This window comes from Salmo salar, chromosome 04 (genome assembly GCF_965601325.2).
Source record: "Salmo salar chromosome 04, fSalSal1, whole genome shotgun sequence".
Taxonomy (NCBI): domain Eukaryota; kingdom Metazoa; phylum Chordata; class Actinopteri; order Salmoniformes; family Salmonidae; genus Salmo; species Salmo salar.
The window spans coordinates 60117405-60142489 of record NC_138294.1 but is presented as its reverse complement, the minus strand read 5'-3'; the positions used below and the strand labels follow the sequence as shown (position 1 = coordinate 60142489).

Here is a 25085-nt window from a genome sequence, read left to right as displayed (position 1 = left end):
GGAGAGTTTGGAATCTGATTGATTGATTGCTTCTGTGGACAGGTGTCTTTTATACAGGTCACAAGCTGCGGTTAGGAGCACTCCCTTTGCTCCTAATCTCAGCTCGTTTCCTGTATAAAAGACAACTGGGAGCCAGAAATCTTTCTGATTGAGAGGGGGTCAAATACTTATTTCCCTCATTAAAATGCAAATCAATTTATAACATTTTTGACATGCCTTTTTCTCGATATTTTTGTTGTTATTCTGTTCATATAAACCTAACATTAAAATTATAGACTGATCATTTCTTTGTCAGTGGGCAAACATACAAAATCAGCAGGGGATCAAATACTTTTTTCCCACACTGTATATATATATAAAAGGTAGTTGTATAATTTAAAGCTGTATTTTGCAGGATTCAATAGTTGGAATTGTAAGAGTTGCTGCCCTGTCCCTTTCTCTGAAATTGTCATTCTAATGGAATATATATATGTGTGTGTGTGTGTGTGTGTGTGTATGTATATATATATATATATATGTGTGTATATATATATATATATATATATATATATATATATATATATATATATATATATTTCATCATAGTTACTTCTTCCCCACTTGGCTCAATGGGCTGCAGTATGTCCAACAGGTCATGTAAGAAGAGCCCAGTATTGAGGCCTGGTTATTGTGTGCGTGTGAAATGGTTGGCCAACACAAGTGAACGGTGGACTATAAACGTTTGAATTTTACCCTTTTATCGATCAGAGCTGTCCTGTGTTGTGTGAGATTACATGATCCACACTTCGACATCAAATACCCATTTTTTGTATTAATAAATGTAATGAGCCTTATAAAGCTCAATAGAAATCAAATGCCCATATCTGCTCCACCAAAGAACTGGAGTGCCACGGTTTCATGGCTTTGGATTCTTGCTTTGGTGATTTACTTTTGTGCGTCCTGTAAATTATTAACAGATTCTTTAACATGGGGGGGGGGGCACAATGGCAGGGCAGGATCTGGCTGGCGGAGCCCATGGGGCCCAATGGCAGGGCAGGATCTGGCTGGCGGAACCCATGGGGCCCAATGGCAGGGTAGGATCTGGGTTGATGTTGAGTGAGAACAAAGCAGTTTCTCCTTGAGGTCAAGTGGTTGGATGAATGCCTACTTGTTAGGGGACAGTAATGACAAGCCACAAACATGATATGCTCAGACATTAAGGGCAGAAATGGTTCAACAGGACATTTTATTGCATTTTTACGCAACTATATACTCTCCATTATTGGTGATTGATTGTGATCTATGACCAACAGTTTAAAAGTGACATGAGTGGGTTTCATAAAACAGTCTTTACTTTGACAGTCATAGAGAAAGAGATTAGACAGCTTGGAGCCACGCTATGAGTTTTGGTCTGAAAAGATAAATCCAAAAGACATTTCTCAAGGACTTCCAGTCACAGTAGTATCATTTTCCAGGCTTAGTGTGAGACCGAACATTTCAAAGTTTTTCAAAACAGGTTTTCTTTAGAGCCTTTTGTGAAAAACAGTTAAGAGGCCAGTTCTCACTTATGCAAATGTAAGGCTCAATTGCTTCAGTCGATCAGTTTCACATTGTGTTAGGGAACAGGGGATAAAGTTGAGGGCTTTTTATGAGGAGTTTCAGACAAGCTTTTAATGTGATCAGACAATTCACTTAGTTTAATAGAAACCAATGTAAATATGCTCCATGGTTCTCTATCATTCATTCATTGTCAGATATCTGACTTGAATGGGAATTGCAGTTGTTGTAATTATATTCCGAAGATCTCCTCAGCCAGCAGGGGACTGAGAAAAGGCAAGGCATCAGGGCTGCAGGGTGAAGACAAGAGGCAGACAGGACAGGATTGGTTGGCTGGAGATGTCATGGTCCAGATTAAAGCAAGGCAGATAAGATTGTCTGTCACAGGGCTAACAACAGGCCACCGCAGTCAGACACCTGACCTATCAATTTTCCTGCAATGAAAGACAACTTAGATCTTGATGCCCTGGGCATACCCACTGGAAGTAAGGGTGCTGAGGGTGCTACTCTTTGCACAAAAGTAGCGCACTGGGCCTGTACTAGTATTGGCGGACCTATATAGACGTCTGTAGCGCAGGTAAAAAAGGTAGTTGTATAATTTAAAACTGTATTTTGCAGGATTCAATAGTTGGAATTGTAAGAGTTGTTGCCCTGTCCCTTTCTCTGAAATTGTCATTCTAATGGAATCCAGAAAGAACTTAACCCTGTCCTCAAATATTTACATCAAAAGGTGCAAAGTTATGGGCAAAGACACAAAACATCCACTTCAAATTAAATATATTTCTTGATCAAATAACATTGAAAACAACCACTTTTTGTGCAGTATTAATTTACCATTCTGACAAACCACTTAATGTAAATGTACATTACTGTATTGTACATAGGCTGGTTATCTAGGTTTGTACCTGTAGACTTAACATCACCATGAAGAAAAACAATGACCAATACAGTAATTGAGTACATTGAGACATCAAGTGATTTGTGATGATGTGGCTCAGTTGGTAGAGCATGGTGCTTGCAATGCTAGGGTGGTGGGTTTGATTCCCATGGGGGACCAGTACAAAAAAGTCTGAAAATGTATGCAAAAAGTTATTCTAGATAAGTGTCTACTAAAAAGGAATGAATAGACCATTTTGGTTTTCACATAGAAAGAAGTTGTATTTGCAAAGTATTTCAAGAAACACAGTTCAAGCAAGTATTTATATATTCCACAAGTATTATCAGATTAACTGTTTTGTACAGATAATTATCAGACTCAAGTTACAAATGCTGGTAAACACTCAAATACATTTAGTTTTTAAAAAAAACACAAAAGTAGTGCTCTGGGCCTTTCCTAGTCCTGTATTAGCAGACCAATATATATTTTTTTCTGCAGCACCCCCCACCCCAAAACTACTTCCCGCGGCTGTGGCCCAGGGGCTTCAAAGGAGGCCCCTGCTAGCTGAGGGTCACAGCCACTGAGAGGCTGACTGAGAGCATGGAGCCTGTCTCCCCTGGCAGTCTGTCTGCAGATAGAAGTACAGTACATCTGTAAACATACAAACCCCATAATTACGGACTGAATGAGCAGTATTGCTTGTGTGTTTTCAATATTTTGCATATATGTTTTGAAGGTTTGATGGATTTTTTAAGTAGATGTCAGTTCCGAACAGTTCAGTGTTCCAAACTGCATGTTAGTATCTCTGGGGTCCAAGTACTGTACCAGGCGGAGCTCCTTGTGTGGTGTGGCTGGGCCTTGATGCCAGAGATATGGGCTAGTGAAGTGAGGTGCTTCAAGGGTCAAGGAGGGGAGGTCACATGGCAGCATTGATCTGATTGACCTCTGGGCTCTGAAGGAGATCGGGGAGCCACTCAGCCCCCTGCAGCATGTTGACGATTCAGGGCCTGGCCTGAAACCAAAGACCTTTAATGGCATAGAGTCCAGTGGTTGGAACCAAAATTATTTTCCAATTGTTTAGTTATGAACAGAACCATTATTCTATATATTTTTTTGTTCCGTTCCATTGTTCCGACCAGCAAAATAAAGATCTGAACTGTTTCGAACGCCAAAAAGTACTGGTTCATATCGTTCCTTTCTGTTCCTTTTAAAAACTCTGAAATGATTTGTATTTATTTTTTTACATTTAGCTCAACATTAAATTTCTCTATGCCCGACCTAAAAATGATACGTGTTGCACCACCTGGGTGTAAGCCCTTCTATGAGCTACGCCTGGGCAATGCCTAGTAGGGAGCAAGCACAGGGTGTTAAATTGGGACTATCTTCTTTCATGCAGAGAAAATAATAGTAATCTGTATTTTTAAAATGATGTCTCCTTTTCATATTTCACAACCTCCGCAGGCTTTTCGAGAATAGCAAAAATAATACACTTAATTTATGCTACATTATAGCATACTAAATGTGTCTGATCAGACATGAATTAGTAAAGAATAGATGAGCTGCCATCTCCACTCATTTGCCCAGACGAGTCAAATAACCAAATATAAGGATGGAGATTCAGTGAAAAGAAATCACATTGATTGATTATCGGACAAGTCAAAGGGTTTTAGTCGGTATATAGCCTAGGCTACTACACGAGTGAAGAGCTAAATAATCCGCCTGTTATATATGTTCTGATAACACTGTTAGACGAGCAAACTAGACTAAAGATTATCATCATGAAATTATACTTGACCATACACGGCTATTGCTTTAAAGTTATTAAAACGGTTGAATGACTTTGGCAGTTTCAGTAAGCAACAATATGATATATTCCTTCAATGGCATTAGCCTACTTTATTCCAATATTTTGGTAATTCAGTGATATACCATCCATCAGTAATTATTGATTGTCCAGTTGTGGTAAAAAAACGTGCATGCATAGTGGTAGGCTTTGCGAAGTGACGGGACATGCCTCGCAAAGTTTAGAACTGCCACGAGGATGGTAACAGCCTAGTAATGGGTGCTGCCTAGCAACCATCATTATGAAGCATCAAATCTCATGAACGCTCATTGCTTACGCCGGACTTCAACTTATTTTTGGTTGGTGCAACAGGTGTAAATTCTTATCCATGTCAGACGTACAGTAGCTGCACCCAACCTAGCATTTAAGACCAATTTTTTAATGCCCAACTGTTGCAACTGACCCCTGACGTGTAGGACACACATTTCTTGAGAAATGGTACACTCATTATGAACATCATCCTCATCGTCCTGTCCGAGCAGCATTATAAATAAAGTAGGCTTATTTTACTGAGCCTTATGTCAACACACAACCCTGACTCGGATCCTAGGTTGAGTGGTACCAGCTGCATACTTGAGTGTCTGGGCCGGTTGCATAAAACCCTTTAAGTTAATTGCCCCCTTATCTTTTCCTTTAAAAAGTTTCCTTAACTGTAAGTCAGTCACACAAAACATTTAAAGATGAATTTCCTCCTTAAATTAACTGAAAGAGTTAAGGGTGCCTATGAGGTCACTTAACTGCTTCATTCAGTATGGATATCAATGTAAACAGCATTTGTGAAGGTGAAAGTTGGTTTCAAAATGAAAACATCCACCAGTTACTTAGCTAGCTAAACAGGAAGGTGTGCAATCCACAGCTACAAAGCTAGTGGGCTAGTTAGCTAGCTAGCTACTCTGTAAGCTAGACTGACATGCTAGAAAGTAATAGTAACAAGAAACATGGTTTATTATCTTCTGAAGCAATTTGGTTACCCTGTATTGATTGCTCTCTCACAAAATAAATGTGATCTCTTTGACGAGACGTTTAGTCAGTGAATCAGGCCGTCTCCATGTTAACCAGATACTCTTTCTGTCATACATGCCTTCAAACTATCGGTTTTCTCCAAATCAGCTCTAACAACGCCCTGGGGTCAGCGTCACACAGTGAATGAAAAACGTAAAAAGCGGGATACATTTGTGAGATGGAGGCGGGCAAATTGGGTGTCTACTTGTCAATCTGCGGGGTACATTTCAACCCTGAGAACTTCCACGGCTATCAACAATGGAAGTAGGGCTTCAGCAAGAAGTTGTTTCTCAAAGTGTATGCTGTCCCTACCATTAACGTGGCTTCTAAAGCATCTCAAACAGCCAGCAGTACCAGCATTATCACTGGCATGGAAGTGAACTGGGTAACTGAAAGAGCTAGCTTACTACCTCTATGCTAACGTTAGCTAGCTATAGATCTACCGCATTTAGCTTCCATCTTCCATCTAAATAAAACTGGTAAATCTAACCAAATGTGAACATATCTGCCAGCTCCATGGCCGACGCACCTCATTTCAGTTTAGCCCGCAATCGGCAGGCCGTATAGAAAACTCCCCCAGAGCCGCAGAATGGCTGAATTACCACCTTGAAAACTCTGGTGTCCATATCCCTTTCCTAAAATCTGCCATCAGTCCAGTGTAGGACTGTAGGGAATATCTTCGAGATGCCCTAGCCCATGGCATATGTCAGAATAAAATTCTGCTGGAGGTGTCCATCAACCCATGCTGATCCAACGGACGAACGATCCACATATACAGACACACCCACATACAGAGCCCGAGTGCAGACGGTAAGCAGCTCCCAAAACACAACTTATGGTGAGCTCCAGAAATAAACTTTCCCATTTAAATGTTTTTATTTAATCAATTTTATAATAAGACTGTAACGTAACAAAATGTGGAAAAAGGGAAGGGGTCTGAATACTTTCCGAATGTACTGTAAGTAATCAACTCCCTGAGTCAATGTCAACTTGGTAAGCAACTCCAGTATATATTTGGCCTTGTGTTTAAGGTTATTGTCCTCCTGAAAGGTACATTATTTCCCCCAGTGTCTGTTGGAAAGCAGACTGAAACAGGTTTTCCGCTAGGATTTTGCCTGTGCTTAGCTCTATTCCATTTATTTGTATCCTAAAAAACACCTTAATCCTTGCCGATTACAAAAATACCCATAACATGATGCAGCCACCACCATTCTTGAAAATATGAAGAGTGATACTCTTCATATTTTGTGTTGGATGTGTTGTGTTGGATTTGTCCCAAACATAACACTACATTTTTTGCAGTAGTACTTTACTGCCTTATTGTAAACAGGATGCGTGTTTTATGGGATTAATATTTTTATTCTGTACAGGCTTCCTTCTTTTCACTCTGTCATTTATGTTAGTATTGTGGAGTAACTTCATGTTGTTGATCCATCCAACCGGCAACTGATTTAGGAAGTGTTCTAGTATCTTTGTTGTGACGGGGTGTATCGATACACCATCCAAAGTGTAAAATTACTAATTGCACCATGCTCAAAGGGATATTTAATGTCTGCTTTTTTTTACTCATCTGCCAATAGGTGCCCTTCTTTGCATACCATAGGAAAACATCCCTGGTCTTTGTGGTTGAATCTGTGCTTGATATTCACTATTCGACTTACGGACCTTACAGATAATTGTATGTGTGGGGTACAGAGATGGGTTAGTCAAATCCTGTAAAACACTATTATTGCACAGAGAGTGAGCCCATGCAACTTATTATGTGACTCGTTAAGCAAATTTGTACTCCTGAACTGATTTAGGCTTGCCATAACTAAAGGATTGAATACTTTCGACTTTGACATTATGGGGTATTGTGTGTAGATCAGTGACACAATCTCAATTTAATCCATTTTAAATTCAGGCTGTAAAACAAAATGTGGAAAATGTCAAGGAGTGTGAATACTTTCTGAAGGCACTGTATCTACTGTAATGTACTTAACACATGCCTTTTACCCACCAATAGACTCAAACAGACACACTGACTCTAGCCATCTGGCTATAACCACACAGCAACACAATCACACTGAGTCTAGCCACAAGGAAGTAAACTCTTTCCATTACAGCGTTCAGAAAAGAAACACATATCCCCAAAAAGGGCTTCTTGTGAATCGTACATGCACACTCAACTCAAACAAATGTCGATCCAGTTTTACAGCAGAATGATGTCATTCAGGTTGCGGTTTCCAACGTTCCTCTCGAAAACTTTCTGAATATTCTGAACGCCTGCCATGTCATGCAGGGATAACATTCTTCTCCTCCCGCCCTGCCTGATTTACAAGGCATAATTTCTACCAGACCATTAGAACCCATACATTTGGTTTGATGACACCAATTAGCTGTGTCTTTAGCAACACAACAGGCCCCAGGCAGCAGAGCACAATTCCGTGAACGCAGGCCGCTGTTCAGTTATAGCGGATGCAGCGAAATGCTTATGTTACTAGCTCGTAACAATGCAGTATAATGTCAAACAAGTACACAAATAATACAAAATTATCAAGGAATGTCAGAACGAATCCAATTAACAATTGAAATAGCAATGTTTTTATTTAAGTAGGCAAGTCAGTTAAGAACCAATTCTTATTTACAATGACGGCCTACCCTGGCCAAACCCGGACGACACTGGGCCAATTGTGTGCTGCCCAATGGGACTCCCAATCACAGCCGGATGTTATACAGCCTGGATTCAAACCAGGGACTGTAGTGATACCTCTTGCACTGAGATGCAGTGCCTTAGACCGCTGCGCCACTCGGGAGCCCAAATGTAACAATAATCCAAAGGTAGTCTAAATGTATATACTTCGGATTAATTTACACAAGCTATACTAAGAATGGCATGTACAGCAGTAGATATTTTAGAATGAGCTATGTCAAGAATCCTGTAAATAAATAAATATGTGGTGTATATAAACAGTGTAACTATAATGCAATGTACAGTAGTAGAAATAATAGATTGAGCTAAATCAAGAATGCAGTATTTTAATACACAGTACAAAACCCCATGGCAAAATGGATAGAATTGCAGGAAATTAGCTTCCGGACCAGAGTCTGGAATATGAATATATACACTGAGTGTACAAACATTAGAAACATATGCCCTTTCCATAACATAGACTGACCAGGTGAATCCAGGTAAAAGCTATGATCCCTTATTGATGTCACCTGTCGCCACTTCAATCAGTGTAGATGAATGGGAAGAGACAGGATAAAGAATCATTTTTAAGCCTTGATACAATTGAGACATCGACTGTGTATGTGTGCCATTCAGAGGGTGAATGGGCAAGACAAAAGATTGAAGTGCCTTTGAATGGAGTATGGTAGTAGGTGCCAGGCGCCCTGGTTTGAGTGTGTCAAGAACAGCAATGCGGCTGGGTTTTTCACACTCAACAGTTTCCTGTGTGTATCAAGAATGGTCCACCACCCAAAGGACATCCAGACGGCTTGACACAACTGTGCAAAGCATTGATGTCAACATGGGCCAGCATCCCTGTGGAACGCTTTCGACACCTTGTAGAGTGCATGCCCCAACGAATTGAGACTATTCTGAGGGCAATATTAGGAAGGTGTTGCTAATGTTTTGTACACTCAGTGTATATATGTGAATGGTGTGTGTAGACAGTATGTGAAGAAAAAATACATAAATATCTAATTTACATAAGTATTCACACCTGTTTGCTATGACACTCCATATTGAGCTCAGGTGCATCTAATTTCCTTGTCACTACATCTTTATTGGAGTCCACCTGTGGCCAATTCAATTGTTTGGACATGATTTGGAAATAAACACACCTGTTTTTATAAAGTCCCACAGTTGAAAGTGCATGTCAGAGCAGAAACTGTACCATGAAGTCCAAAGAACTGTCCATAGATCTCCGAGATATAATTGTGATGAGGCATAAAGTACAGCACCAGTCAAAGGTTTGGACACACCTACTCATTCAAGTGTTTCTCTTTATTTTTACTATTTTCTACATTGTAGAATAATAGTTAAGACATCAGCACTATGAAATAACACATATGGAATCATGTAGTAACCAAAAAAGTGTTAAACAAATCAAAATATATTTTATATTTGAGATTCTTCAAAGTAGCCACCCTTTGCCTTAATGACAGCTTTGCACACTCTTGACATTCTCTCAAACAGCTTCACCTGGAATGCTTTTCCAACAGTCTTGAAGGAGTTCCCACATACGCTGAGTATTTGTTGGCTGCTTTTCCTTCCCTCTGCGGTCCAACTCATCCCAATTGGGTTAAGGTCGGTTGATTGTGGAGGCCAGGTCATCTGATGCAGCACTCCATCACTCTCCTTTTTGGTCAAATAGTCCTTACACAGCTTGCAGGTGTGTTGCGTCACTGTTGTGTTGAAAAACAAATGATAGTCCCACTAAGCGCAAACCGGATGGGATTGCGTATTGCTGCAGAATGCTGTGGTAGCCATGCTGTTTAAGTGTGCTTTGAATTGTAAATAAATCACTGACAGGGCAAAGCACCCCCACACCATCACTCCTCCTCCTCCATGCTTCACGGTGGGAACCACACATGCAGAGATCATCCGTTCACCTACTCTGTGTCTCAAATTTGGACTCATCAGACCAAAGCACAGATTTCCACCGGTCTAATGTCCATTGCTCTTGTTTCATGGTCCAAGCAAGTCTCTTTCTCTTATTGGTATCCTTTAGTAGTGGTGTCTTTGCAGCAATTTGACCATGAAGGCCTGATTCACGCAGTCTCCTCTGAACAGTTGATGTTGAGATGTGTCTGTTACTTGAACTCTGTGAAGCATTTATTTGGGCTTGATGGTTTTTGCGACTGCACTTGAAGCAACTTTCAAAATTCTTGACATTTTCCGAATTGACTGTCTTAAAGTACGTCGGTGGCACTGTATTATCCTCAAAGCGAGTGAAGAAGGTGTTCAGCTTGTCCGGAAGCAAGACATCAGTGTCTGCGATGTGGCTGGTTTTCCTTTTCTAATCCGTGATTGCAAATAATTTTATAACATTTTTGACATGTGTTTTTCTGGATTTTTTTGTTGTTATTCTGTCTCTCACTGTTCAAATAAACCTACCATTAAAATTATAGACTGATCATTTCTTTGTCAGTGGGCAAACGTAAAAAATCAGCAGGGGATCAAATACTTTTTTCCCTCACTGTACAGTCTCGTGTCTGAGCCGTTGAACTGGGACTCAACTTTATCCCTATATCGACGTTTAGCCCGCTTGATTGCTTTGCGGAGGGAATAACTACACTGTTTGTATTCTTCCATATTCCCAGTCTTTTTGCCCTGGTTAAATGCGGTGGTTCACACTTTCAGTTTTGCTCGAAAGCTCCCATCTATCCATCTATCTGGTTGGGGTAGGTTTTAATAGTCACAGTGGGTACAACAACTCCTATGCACTTCCTGATAAACTCATTCGCCGTATTGGTATATGTGTAGATATTGTTTTCTGAAGCTTCTCTGAACATATCCCAGTCTGCATGATCAAAACAATCTTGAAGCTTACAGCCAAAGCAACGCTGGAATGTCTTCAGAACTAAAATGTCCCTGTGTGGCCCAGCCAAAACCCAGACTTGAATCTCATTGAAAATCTGTGGAAAGACTTGAAGATTGCTGTTCCCTGCCACTCCCCATGTAATTTAACAGAGCTTGAGTAATCCCCAAATCCAGGTGTGTAGAGTTTATACAGACATACCCAAGATGACTCAAAGCTGTAATCACAGCCAAAGGTGCTTCTACAAAGTATTGACTCAGGGGTGTGAATAGTTACCTACTTTCTGCATTTAATTTTCAATCAATTAGCAAACATTTCTAAAAACATGTTTTCACCTTGTCATTATGGGGTACTGTTTGTGAGAAAAAATATAGATATTTAGTCCATTTTGAATTCAGGCTGTACACAACAAAATATGGAATAAGTCTTAGTTCATGAATACTTGGCACTGTATATAGGATGAGCCATGACTAGAATACAGTTTAAACATATTAAGTGGGTAACCATTATTAAAGTGACCAGTGTTTAATGACTCTCTGTACATTGGACAGCAGTCTCTAAGGTGCAGGGTAGAGTACTGAGCGGAGGCCGGATAGTGATGACTGTTTAACAGTGTGATGGTCTGGAGATAGACGCTGTTTATCAGTCTCTCAGTCCCAGCTTTGACGCATCTGTACTGTCTCCGACTGGTAGGAGGATGAACAGGCCGTAGTTCAAGTGGCTGAGGTCCTTGATGATATTCTTGGCCTTCTTGTGACACCGGTATCTGTAGATGTCCTGGAAGGCAGGCAGTATGCCCCCAACGGGGCGTTGGGCTAATCGCACCACCCTTTGGATATCCATGTGGTTGCGGGCGGTGGGAAGGGTCAACCTAGGGGAGTTTACAGGGAATTTACCCCCTGGTGCAGTTTTAACCAACCTAGCTAGCACAGCCAATGGGAAATTTGAGTATAACAAATGATCTGATAGTGTTTTGGCTGTTCATGTTGATTATAGGTTTGCCAGTATCTGTGTGCTACCACAGGAGGCTAGAGCTATTGAAGTGCAACTATTCAGCCCCACTGGCTCTCAATCTGATCATTAGGTCAACCTAGCCTCTGTGCCCAGACACCAAGGGTCTGCTGAGTTTTCCCAGGCCCTGTGGATGGACACACAGCCCCCAGCCTACAGCCCCCATCCCCTGGCCTGGTGATGTTGAGAGAGGTAATTCAAAGTGACTGATAGAACACAGAGCTCTGGTGTGGTTTGGGCATCCTCCCCACAGAACAGAGCTGCAGAGGGGATGGGCCTTCAGCAACCATCCTGACTGGCTGTCTCTGGCCTTGGGCTGGGGCTCTGTTCAAAGACCCACAAAAAAATCCTTGAGATGTTTGTGTTTGTAACCACCTTCACAAGCACATGACCGCTGTTCAGTCTAGAAGAGATATAGTTAAAACACCTGTTCTTACTACTGAATACCACATGTGGGTACTTCAGTGTTTCATTGTATTGTGTATGTGGGATGGCCTTGATGTGACCCTCTGTGATCAGAGTTAACCACAGAGGCTACAGCTAAATCTCAGGGCTGAATGTGGCTGTCTGTCTGACTCTGACACCGGGTCACCTCCCTTTGCAAGTAATAATAAGTCACTAATTCACCGTGCATGATGTAACAGTGCAGTCAAGCGCTGCCAGAGAGACTGAAATTCTAGCCCCATTTATACTTGGTGCTAACATGAGTCCTTTGTCCTGATCTTGTGGGCACATTCTGAATGTGCCCACATTTTCAGAAATGTGTCTACACATGGTATTAAAATGTGTCTGTTAACCATCCACTATGTCTGCATTGTTACCTCCCTTATGTATGTTATATCACAGCAATTCTTTCAAAATAATATTTATTTATTGTAATACACATATTGATGTAATCAGTCAATGGTGCCACCTGTCAATGAGTTTAGAGAATGGAATAATTATGATTTACACTTGTAAGATATCCAAACACAATGCGTGTCTGACTACCTACAGAGGTGGGCAGGATAATCTGATTACAATCAGATCACAATGTATCTTTTGATTGTTTACACCTGTCTAAAAATGTGGGCACAATCAGAATGTGTACAAGATCAGGACAAAGGACGCAAGTTAGAACCAGGTATGAATGGGGCTTAAATGAAGGCTTTTCTTAATGCCATTGACCAAAATGTCGAGGAGTTTCTGATCTGTTGCTTGTTCCACTGTCTGGCAGAGTCTCTTTCTCTCTCGCTCTCTCTCTCACAGACACACACACACATACATATACACACACAAACCCTGACGCAAACACTCAAACCCTGACATATACACACATACACACACACATATGCTGTGTTTGTTTCAAGTAAATCTGTAGTCAGCTGACAAACTCAGGCACACCTGGGTTTTTCTGAGCGTCTCAGTGTGACTCTGCTGCCTCTCTCATGCTGTGTGCCATGGACAGGCCTGACTGGGGACCAGACCTGACTTTGATCAGTAACCAGAGATGGTTACTTTCAGCCACAACCCCAGCCTATAGAACCCAACTAGGAGGAATGTGTTGGCTTGCCACTGTGCCACCCTGCTGGGTTGGACTGACCCCTCAGAGCCTGTTGGGTTAGGGTTAGGTTAGCCCTCACCTTGTAACTACAACAGGACAAAAGGACAGTGGCCAGACCAGCTAATCTCAGCTCTCCCAATATAAAAGGAGAAACTCCCTGCAGGGAGATGACTCCAATAAAGCCTCTTTGTTGTGAGGGGAGTTGACCACTAGGCTAAGGCTACATCTCAGGCCAACATTAAATGCTATGACTCTGGGTCATAGGGAAACAATCCCCCCTGTGGCTGGCTGTCCTCCAATTGCTGTTAGGAAAGAAAAGAGGAAATGGGCGAGACAAAAAAAATCTGATTTATTGAGGTCTTTGCGGAGGAGAGTATATTATTGGGAAATATTTAGTCAATTAAAATGATTTTGTGAACTCCCTATGAAATGAGGCCTTATCCTTTATTCCAGTGAAGTGCACAAACACTTGAAAGGAAACTATTTAGAAGAAAAAGTGTTATGGAGTTGAAGTGTTATGTTTTGCTCAGAAGTAGATGAGATCTCTGTTTGTTTTGTTCAGAATGGTCCCACCAGTATAATTCTTCCTGGCATTTAATGATCCCATCGCACTCTTTACAATCATTTGTGCAATCGCAAAGAAAAAATAGAAACCAAATTATTCTAGATTTGAACTGAGTTGAGTCCAGAATTGATTGCAGGCATTTTAGAATACGGTTCATGTAAATGTTTCTCGAGCAATTGACACATCTGAAAATGCCAGAATAGTCTGTGTATTTCCTGTGTTCGCTGCAATATTTGGTGGCAGTAATGTCCTCTGATGTGCCCAGCTTTCAGAGCAGTCTCTTCAGGATGAGGGTCTTTGAGGAGAGGTGGTCATGGCAGGTCATGTAATTATGAATTCTCCTTACTGAATGGCCATCTTGAAGTGTTTCAGTTGCCATGGAGATTACATGTTTTATACGTCCCTACCAACAGTCTGGGTTTTTCTATCAATTCTATGTCTCTTTTGGGAAAACAAGTCAAAACTCTTCCAATTAGCATTTCTGCAATACTTGGAAACAGATTTGATACTTGGAAACTGGAGAATAATTAGTTTTGTGAAGATGAATTATGCTATAACATTTCTCCTCTCGGTTAAGCTGCTTTCTTCTATTATGCCAACTATCTCAAACATAGTGTTATCTACGTATGGATGTATGAATATTTTGAACTGGATAACCACAGCAATACACAGTTTTAACATAACACCATTGAACTGGAAGTACAGTTATAAGAGGTGTTATGACATAAAGAGAATAAAAACACAAGGAAAGGAGTCAAGCAAGCACTCTTGCCAAATAGCGTTTGTTCATGATTCCTGAAATAAACCTATGATTCCCTCCTGCTGAGAGAGAGTCAGAGGAGAGGAGGAGGAGGCCACCACAAGGAACAATAAGGAGAGTAAATATTTGGTCCATCTTTGTGCGGCGCTGAGTTTAGCTGTCACAGCAGATGGATGAAGAGACGAGGAAGATTGCATGGATTGGTGTGTGACTCCAGCATTACCCACCATAAACAAATCGTGTGTGAAATGAAGTATGGTTTTAATTGGCGGTTTAAATGTTTACAGCATAGGCTATATCAAAGCCTCTATCGAATCTCTCTGTGTACATTACGTGGATGCTATTAGAAAAAAGGACAAGGTTTACATTAAAACATGGATACAGATGTAGGATCTTAATTTGATCACTCTTTTGTTGCTGAGCACAGCAGGAAATGCAAACTTGTAGTTTATTCAAGGTTTAAAAAGGCCTCTAAAGTTAGCAATTTCCACTTTAAAATATCAGACTTGATTTGCCCTAATGTAAAATGTATCAACTCCTACAAAATAAATTGATTAATTATAATCCACATAATAATGAACATTTCCTGTTGCTGCAGGATTATTTTCCTGCTGTAGCAAACTGGCTCAAATTAAGATCCTGTGTGTGTACTTCGATAATTCATTGATGTATTTCACACACAAACAAACACATCTCTTTGACCTTGCCGTCTGTCAGCGTTCAGAGGCCCAACGTCCTTATTTCATTGATCAACTACCCAAAGTAAACGAACAAGCTGACCTAGAATAGCCATGTGTTGGCTCTAGGCACCTGACACCAGCCTAATGCATTACAGTAGGGGAACTCTGCCACTGCTGACCAGTGTTAGTGTTCTCTCAGATGAAGAGAGAGAGTGAGGAGAAGAAGAGGGAAGGGGAACGGGGTTAGGGTGCATCCCAGGCCCCCCTTGAGTCTCTCTTTGAGCTCTGCTCCACATTAGGGTGGCAGTAAATCAGGCATTGTACCACACCCTGCCGCCCCATGCTGGGGAAACCCTCTCTCACTGAGAGGGAAGGGAGCTGCTGTAGCATTAACATGTCACTGTAGATTAGCCTATACAGAGTTCATGTGTTTCTGTACCGGGTTATATTGTTTGCATATACTAGTTAACTGTGAATCAGATAACTTTTTTTAGGGGTTGGTGTTCATGGGCTGAGAGAGGAGTTATATCTCTCTGGGAGATGTCATGTCTTGCTCACCTAGTAAACAGGGGGATTCCATGTTCTTTAGCAGATCCATCCACTTTTTCAGTTGAACCTAAGTGATGTCATGACCGAAGAGGCAAAGATGGCTGTACAGAGACGAGAGTACAGTGGAATGTGCAGACCCTGTTTCTCTTTACTCTAACTCTCTCTCTCTTTCTCTCTTTTCACCCACACACACATACACAGATGTCAGAACCACATCCTAATGGGTACATTTTTCTTGCTCACCCAGTGTTGGTGTTACAGCTGCTCCTGCCACGCCCTCTACTGCTCATCCTGTGTCTCCTTGACCTGCCGCAACTCCCCCAGTGCTCTCTCCCTCTCTGTGTGTGTGTGTGTGATTGTGTGGGTGGAGACAGGTGTGCTGAGTTAGAGCAGATCCCCCACCAGCTGCAACCTGTTCCATAATCAAGACCTCTGCAAATACTCAGTCCTGCCACTTCCACACTGCCAGATCGTAATCTCTGCTCAGTCAGTCTACGGTTCTAGCCGTTTGTTACTATTTAGATCCTGTTGTGCCTGTTTTCCTTGCCTGATACGGTTTTCCTCTCCGCTACAGTTCTGCCCGCTCTGGTTCCTGTCTCCAGTCCCATGTCTCCTCATCCTGCTACTCTGCCCTGGATTCCCCACTCTACTACTCCCTTGGATTCCCCTCCGGGCCTGCTTACCCTGTCCCAACCCCTCTCGCTCCAGCCTCAGCCTCTGCACCCGGTTTCCTGCAACCCGCCCGAGCTTCCCCTGGCCTGCACACCATCTTCCCCTGTGTTGCAATAAATACCTTGGTTACTTCATCCCAGTCTCCTCGTCTGAGTCTGCTCTTGGGTTTCCCTGTTCCCCTCCGCATAACAGTTGGGTTGACGGGGGTTGGGTCCGGGTGTAGGCAGTGGTTATTTCCAGCTGGAGAGCAATGTGGATACCTGGAAAAGGGGGTTGGGGCTGGGGCAGAGTGATAGGGCCGGCACTGGAGCTGCAGTGAGCTGCAGTATACAGCCAAGGGGATTAGAGTCACTGTCAGACAGAGAAAGGGCCGAGAGGTCCACAGGAAATGATCTATGTGCATAAAGGCAGGAGGCAGTGCAGCGAGTCCAGCTCCAATACCAACCCAGCACTGGGGGAAAAAAGGAAGGTGAAAGGTCAGTAGAGCATTAGTGAGTAGAGCACAAAGGAACAATAGAGAAAGAACTAGCAGAGGCCATCACATGGAGAGGAAGGGAAACAACTGCTCTAGGTTAAAAAATATATATACACTGCTCCAAAAAATAAAGGGAACACTTAAACAACACAATGTAACTCCAAGTCAATCACACTTCTGTGAAATCAAACTGTCCACTTAGGAAGCAACACTGATTGACAATACATTTCACATGCTGTTGTGCAAATGGAATAGACAACAGGTGGAAATTATAGGCAATTCGCAAGACACCCCCAATAAAGGAGTGGTTCTGCAGGTGGGGACCACAGACCATTTCTCAGTTCCTATGCTTCCTGGCGGATGTTTTGATCACTTTTGAATGCTGGCGGTGCTTTCACTCTAGTGGTAGCATGAGACGGAGTCTACAACCCACACAAGTGGCTCAGGTAGTGCAGCTCATCCAGGATGGCACATCAATGCGAGCTGTGGCAAGAAGGTTTGCTGTGTCTGTCAGCGTAGTGTCCAGAGCATGGAGGCGCTACCAGGAGACAGGCCAGTACATCAGGAGACGTGGAGGAGGCCGTAGGAGGACAACAACCCAGCAGCAGGACCGCTACCTCCGCCTTTGTGCAAGGAGGAGCAGGAGAAGCACTGCCAGAGCCCTGCAAAATGACCTCCAGCAGGCCACAAATGTGCATGTGTCTGCTCAAACGGTCAGAAACAGACTCCATGAGGGTGGTATGAGGGCCCGACGTCCACAGGTGGGGGTTGTGCTTACAGCCCAACACCGTGCAGGACGTTTGGCATTTGCCAGAGAACACCAAGATTGGCAAATTCGCCACTGGCGCCCTGTGCTCTTCACAGATGAAGCAGGTTCACACTGAGCACATGTGACAGACGTGACAGAGTCTGGAGACGCCGTGGAGAACGTTCTGCTGCCTGCAACATCCTCCAGCATGACCGGTTTGGCGGTGGGTCAGTCATGGTGTGGGGTGGCATTTCTTTGGGGGGCCGCACAGCCCTCCATGTGCTCGCCAGAGGTAGCCTGACTGCCATTAGGTACCGAGATGAGATCCTCAGACCCCTTGTGAGACCATATGCTGGTGCGGTTGGCCCTGGGTTCCTCCTAATGCAAGACAATGCTAGACCTCATGTGGCTGGAGTGTGTCAGCAGTTCCTGCAAGAGGAAGGCATTGATGCTATGGACTGGCCCGCCTGTTCCCCAGACCTGAATCCAACTGAGCACATCTGGGACATCATGTCTCGCTCCATCCACCAACGCCACGTTGCACCACAGACTGTCCAGGAGTTGGCGGATGCTTTAGTCCAGGTCTGGGAGGAGATCCCTCAGGAGTACATCCGACACCTCATCAGGAGCATGCCCAGGCGTTGTAGGGAGGTCATACAGGCACGTGGAGGCCACACACACTACTGAGCCTCAATTTGACTTGTTTTAAGGACATTACATCAAAGTTGGATCAGCCTGTAGTGTGGTTTTCCACTTTAATTTTGAGTGTGACTCCAAATCCAGACCTCCATGGGTTGATAAATTGGATTTCCATTGATTATTTTTGTGTGATTTTGTTGTCAGCACATTCAACTATGTAAAGAAAAAAGTATTTAATAAGATTATTTCTTTCATTCAGATCTAGGATGTGTTGTTTAAGTGTTCCCTTTATTTTTTTGAGCAGTATATATAATAATATTAAAAGAAAGACATGGATTGTTTCCTTGTTTTCTACAGTATCTTTTGAATGCCCAGGCTCAGTTGTCTTCCCTCTAGGGTATTTTCATTGAGAGACTAGGAATGCCTGTGGATTTGATGTCTGTCAGACATTTCCTCTTGGCTGTGTTTGGCAGGCGGGGGTGGGGGAGAGGTGGGGGCATTTGGTGGGTGGAGGGGAGCTGCGCATGGATGGTCCTTAGCAATATGTGCTGGCGGAGGAAAGACATTGCTCAGGCATGTGTTGGAGGAAATGCGGCAGTTTGGCGATGAGGCCCGTCCTGTGAAGTCAGAGTTTTAAAAAGTTGTTTTCCCGAGTCATTGCTCTTTTTATTAGCAACAACAATCATAAGTCTGGTAATTGGTTCTGGCAGAAGAGATTTGCCTCACAATTAGACCAAGATTTGAACCAAAACAAATGGAGTCTGCCAGTGCTTGCTGACCATCAGTAATACATACCTGATAATGTTATGAAAAGGATCAGTGCCACTTCAATAATAGAGAACGTACGAGACTTACTCCAGATGTATTCCTGTATTTTCTTCTTCATACATTCCAATCTAAACACTCCATTCAAGCACGTCATGCATGTCGGAGGAGAGATGAGAAATAACAGCCACAAGCAAACTTGAGCCAAAAAACAAACAAATAAACACGGCATATCCAAATCAAAAGGGCTTCAAAAGGGGTATTCAGAAAGAGCTGACGACGATAGAACAACTAGATCCTTTCATGTGAGACAAGGACCATCATGTGCCCTCTGCAGCTTTCTCTCTCTCTTCTATCTCTCTCTCACACTCACTCTTTCTCCTCTCTCTCTCCCTCCCTCTCTCTCTCCCTCTGATGGCAGAGGATCAAATGCCCAATGCTCTTCCCTTTCTTTCCACTGGTGTGCGTGGCCAAAGAGCTCTATTTTCATGTCATCAAACGAATGTAAACGCCTACCGTTTGCTAAACGGCATTGGCACTTGGATTAGAAGCAGTGCTTTGGTCAGATTACATGAAAATAGATATATTTGGCCACACACACCAGTGGTGGGGTTGGCGTCAAAATTAGAATGCATAAGCAGAATAGAATCCCATACCTACTGTAAAATATAGTGGTGGATCGTTGATGTTATGTGGCTATTTTGCTTCCATTGGTCCTGGGGCCCTTGTTAAGGTCAACAGCTTAATGAACTTTACCCAGTACCTAGGACATTTTAGCCAGAAACCGGGTTGCCTCTGCCAGGAGGCTGATACTTGGCCACAAGTGGATCTTCCAGCAAGACAATAACCCCAAGAAAAAATCTAAATGAATTGTTAATTGGCTGCAAAAATCTACATTTTGCAATGGCCATCTCAGTTTCCAGACTTGAAACCCATTGAAAATATATGGTTTGAATTTGAGAGGGCAGTCCATATGCGCAGATGAAGGATATTAAGGATCTGGAAGCATTCTGTATGGAGGAATGGTCCTCCATCCCTCCCAACGTGTTCTCCAACTCATAATTCATTTTAGGAAAATGCTCAGTGCCGCTATCCTTGCAAGGTTAGGTATTGAAACAGGGGATTCAATAATTTTGACCCCTTCTTTTTTGAGAAATAAATATATAACTTGTTAAAAATCTATTTCACTGAGCAATTGTATTAGTATAAAATAATATAATTTCAGAATTTATTTGATCATACAAATAGCTCAGTATTTAAATTATTTATTTTATATAGTAATTTTTGCTCATCTTTATCAAGGGTGTCAATCATTTCCGACCCCACTGTACATACACATTGACTAAACAACAGTATATTAACAGTATATGAAGTGACCAGTGTTCAATGTCTTTATATACATACCGAGCAGGTAGCCGGCTAGTGATGGCTGTTCAACAGTCTGATGGCCTCTCACTCTCTCGGTCCCGGCTCTGATGCACCTCTGTCTGCTAGATGGTAGCAGAGTGAATAGACCGTGGCTTGGGTGACTTAGGCCCTTAATGATCTTCTTGGCCTACCTTCGACACCGGATGCTGCAAATGTCCTGAAGGGCAGGCAGCGTGCCCCCGGTGATGCGTTGGGCTGACCGCACCACCCTCTGGGGAGCCAAACGGTCGATGGACCCTGCCATACCAGGCAGGGATGCAGCCTGACAGAATGTTCTCAATGGTGCATCTGTAGAAGTTTGTGCGCCTTCTTCACCGCGGTGTTGGTGTGGTGTGGTGAGAAGATTTCATGTCCTCAGTGATGTGTGCGCCTAGGAACTTGAAGCTTTTTACCCTCTCCACTGCGGCCCCATTGATGTAGCCATGGGCCATCAGTCTCTCTCAGTGCAGTCAATAATCTGCCTGCACTCCTCTGGGAGGTTGGGGAGAGAAAACATTCTGTGAGCAATTGAACCCTTGGCGCTAACAGTACTATTAACAGGGAGGATATTTTTTTTTACCTGTTAGTTTGGCTTGATTTTATTTGCCTCCAGGCTGAAGGTCTTGATTTCTCTGGCATTGCTAAACAAAATGAACCGTAGTCACACATTTACCAAATCTGAATAATCTCTGATTCTTAAAATGTAAAACAAAATGCACATTGACACAGCATGAGCTGAGAGTCGAGTGTGGATATATTCCAAGAACAACAGAGCAACTACAAATCCATTAGCTATCTCATATGGAAGACGGTACCATTGAAAAGGCTTGGAAATGTATGCATGAATGCAGCCCAGGATTCTCCCCCTCGTTCTATCAACAGGGTCCAAATCATCTCCAGACCACTTTTTTGTTCGCTGCTAATCAGGCTTTCTTAAGGCCATTTAACTGGCATCTGTTCTCTGACACCCACCCAATGCAAACCAGGTGACAGAATAGAGAGAGAGAGAGAGGGGATGGAGAGAAGTGTGTGAGTGTACATAGCACATTCCACCCTCCTCCTCCAAAATGCCATAGAGGTCAATAACACAAGCAAACCATTTGAGATGTCTGGCAGAGAGCTCTTATCTTTGTCTGGCTGATAATAACATATCTGAAAACTATTTCTGCTGTAGTTTCATTATTTCTGATCACACATTACTTTGCTAAAAAAATAGATAGGACATTGAAGTCTTTCTTAGGAATCTGTCCTCAATATTTGGATAGAATCCTACCCTAGATATTCTCTCTGTCAGTCTATGTTGCCTTCCCTTTAACAGGTCCCTTCTAGAAGCAGCACTACATTTCCCTCATAGATCAGCCTGACCTGAGCAGCAGCCGGTCATTACCAGAGCTGTCTCCCTGTCCTCAGATAACCCAGTCTGATTCCCAGCCAGGTTAAAGGCCTGGACACGCAGCTACACTTCGTTGTGGAGTTGATGTAGACTGTTCTGAACATTAACTAATTTCCTAACGAGGCCCTTGTTTCAGACGATCATACTTATCTCAAAGCTTTGTTCCCGACGTACCTAATAGGGTGGACAAAGACATCTCCAAGTGTTGCTTAATGTAATTGCTTGATAGCCGTGATCTCAATTTGTTATATAGACTAGAGTGAACTGGCTGTGGAGCCAGGGCCAACGGGAGTCCTGATCCTAAGCATCCTGTAGTCTAGTCAATGAAGTCTGTTCTTGTCCCTCAGACTGTTCAAATCAAAGTTATTGGTTGCGTACACAGATTTGCAGGTGCTGAGAAATGGTTGTGTTTCTAGCTCCAACAGTGTAATAATACCATTCAAAAATAAAAACATATTCAATAACATTGTAGCTAAATCACTGAGATCTTTATCTGCTATCCCTTACTACTTGATAGGGCCAAAATGTATCCAACATAAATCATTTAACCAAAGGTTTGCCAAGAAGACGTCCAAACCTAGATGCAGAAACAGGCAGCACCTCACAGTGACCGATCGTTGATGATAGCGGACGAGTGGAGTGGTATCTGAAAGCCAGGTTAGAACAGCTATTGTTTGCGGGGTCCATTACTGGAATTCCCCTGGTCTTTTCCACCTGTCATGGGTAGTGATTGCAGAGGCAGAGCAGCAGTGATTGTGGATCACAAGTGCCACGCTGGCATGAAAGCCTTCAGGAAATCCCTCCAACAAAACGTCCGACAGGCTGGAATGTTGACACCAGCCACGGGGCCCCCGAATCCCTCTGCCCAGAACAGCACCATCAGAGGGACTGGGAGGCATGGGATGCAGCGCGGATTGTTGTAGGCTGAGGTAGCATGCTCGGTTTGGAGGGAGGATGGGGGAGGGAGTGTTTGCGTGGTATCAGTGGTTGGGAGGTTGGAGGGTGATTGGGGGGGTTGGGGCAGAATGCGAAGCTGTAGTGGTAATCCCCAATTGGCAGGCTGAAGAGATGTGAGTGACTACGTTCTGGGGCCTTCCATCACAGGCTGAAGTGGTATGGGTCAGCTCTGTCAAACTCATGTCAAAGGGCCATGGATCCTTGGTTCCAGTCTCAAGGATATTTAACGAGCGCTTTATGGTCGAGCTAGTTTAGCGTTACTCAACCATCGCCCCTTTGATGTTGCTGACCCCTTCCTCAGATAACTGACACCATTTTTTTTCTAAGTGTTCGTTTTAATGGAAGCTGTCCTCCAAAGAGGAGAACCATGCACTTGATACCAGTCCTTGCTTGAATATCATTTTAGAGGTTGGCAGTGATGAAGTAAAAACACTAAAACTGAGTTATTTCTTTATCAGTAACAATGCCAAAAATAATATTCTAGTAAGCATTAATCATATCATAAAGCTGGTGTTTCAGATCTTCGTACACAAGTCAAGACGCTTCTCTGGCCTGTGGGAATGCAGTTCATTTCTTGTGTCTCTCTGCATGCAGCAAAGCCATTAATCTTATATCGAACATGACACTAATGATTCTGTGAGTATCAATGTAAATTCCAGAGGGGAAAGGCGTTCATGTTGGAATGTGCTGTGCACCAGGATCAAAACTCAGTGTCAATGAGAGACAACAGCTCGCAAAAATCTGGTTCCACCACAGAAGAGGAAAGATAAGGAAGAGAAAGTGGGAAAGAAAAGATGGAGGGATGCGAAGAAAAATAGAGGGAACGAAAAGCAGTCCTTGGTCTAAAGTGATTAATCATCTGTCTAAATCTTCATCTGTCTAACTTAACTGCAGTCAAGGGAGAAAGAGCAGCGTCTCAGAGCGTGGTAATACACACAACACAACTCCCTCACCCTGCCTCGTCTGGACCGTACCTGGATCCTCCATGCAGCTTTACCACTGAGGACCGCTTTGGAAAGAAGTGTTTAATGTGTTATCATCTTAGATCAAATATCTTCTTGATGTATGAATTATTTTTTACCCAATATGAAGTCCAATCCAATCTAACAGCCTCTGTAGAGAGTGGCCTTCTGCTGCTTTACCATCGATTAGACTACTCTGACCTTTGGAACACAGCAGATGTCTTTTGTATTGCCTGTGTTTATTTAATAGCTATTGGATACAGTCAAACAGCCTTGGCTGCAGCTGACAGCCCAGCATTTTGGAGACTAGAGCTTTCTTTAATCATCGACTGTCTTTAAACAAAGCTTGTGTGTGACCAAATGCCACACACACAAACTGGGCCAATGGTTGTTGGTGTTAGGATCAGATCCAAATTATTTAGAGGGCTTCCATACAGACATATCAATACCATCAACAACAGTACTCACACATACATGTAAAGTATGTGATCAGTGTTCACAAACATACACATATCTGAACATGTACTGCTAAGAAGTATTCTATGCATTCATGCCAAGCTATACGGAGGATGCTCTAGCCAACAAACAGCAGAGACCTGAGGACACCGTTCCAACCTGGAACTGAGTGAGTAGTGTTTGGTCTGATGCTATTTTGAAAGCCAAGAAGAAAAAAAAAATAAGAAAAAAATAACAAAAAAGTACATTACAATTATATATTTTACTTTATGGGGTCTGAATGCTGAGTTAAGGCTCCCAGGCTTACAAGGACAGACCAGATACAAATTCAATTAGCACTAAGGTGTGAAATAAAAGGCCTTTGGGTCAGGAGTCTTTGAAGCGTCCTCTGAAGCCCCCTCCTGCTGTTCAAAGACCATTCACTGGCATTTTCTACAAGAAATCTGCCTCCAGAAATAAAAGCTTCTCCCAAGTGGGTGTGACACCTACTCCCGTTGCCTGTTGCATTGCTGCTTGGATTCCACCTGGCGATCTGTTCATCGTCTGCCCTGGCCTGTCTCCCCCTGTCTGGTACAGGTACCTCCACCACACTCACCCCTCTCTCCCAAGCTTTTGCTCTGTTGGGGCGAGTGACTCGGAACTTTAAATGGCTAGCCCCAAGTCGTTATATATTTAATTTTTTTGTTGTGCGTTTTCTATTTGCCTCATGACTCCTGT

General features: G+C 42.9%; 1 long non-coding RNA gene across 2 annotated transcripts in view; it reads left to right on the top strand.

Annotated features, from left to right (window-relative positions):
- Window positions 1–16937, top strand: part of LOC106603614 (uncharacterized) — a 43744-nt gene extending 26807 nt beyond the window's left edge. For both annotated transcript variants that reach the window (XR_006769645.2, XR_014392163.1), the window contains one exon: window positions 16469–16937. This is a non-coding gene — a long non-coding RNA (uncharacterized LOC106603614). The remainder of the gene's footprint in view (window positions 1–16468) is intronic.
- Window positions 16938–25085: the final 8148 nt, after the last annotated feature.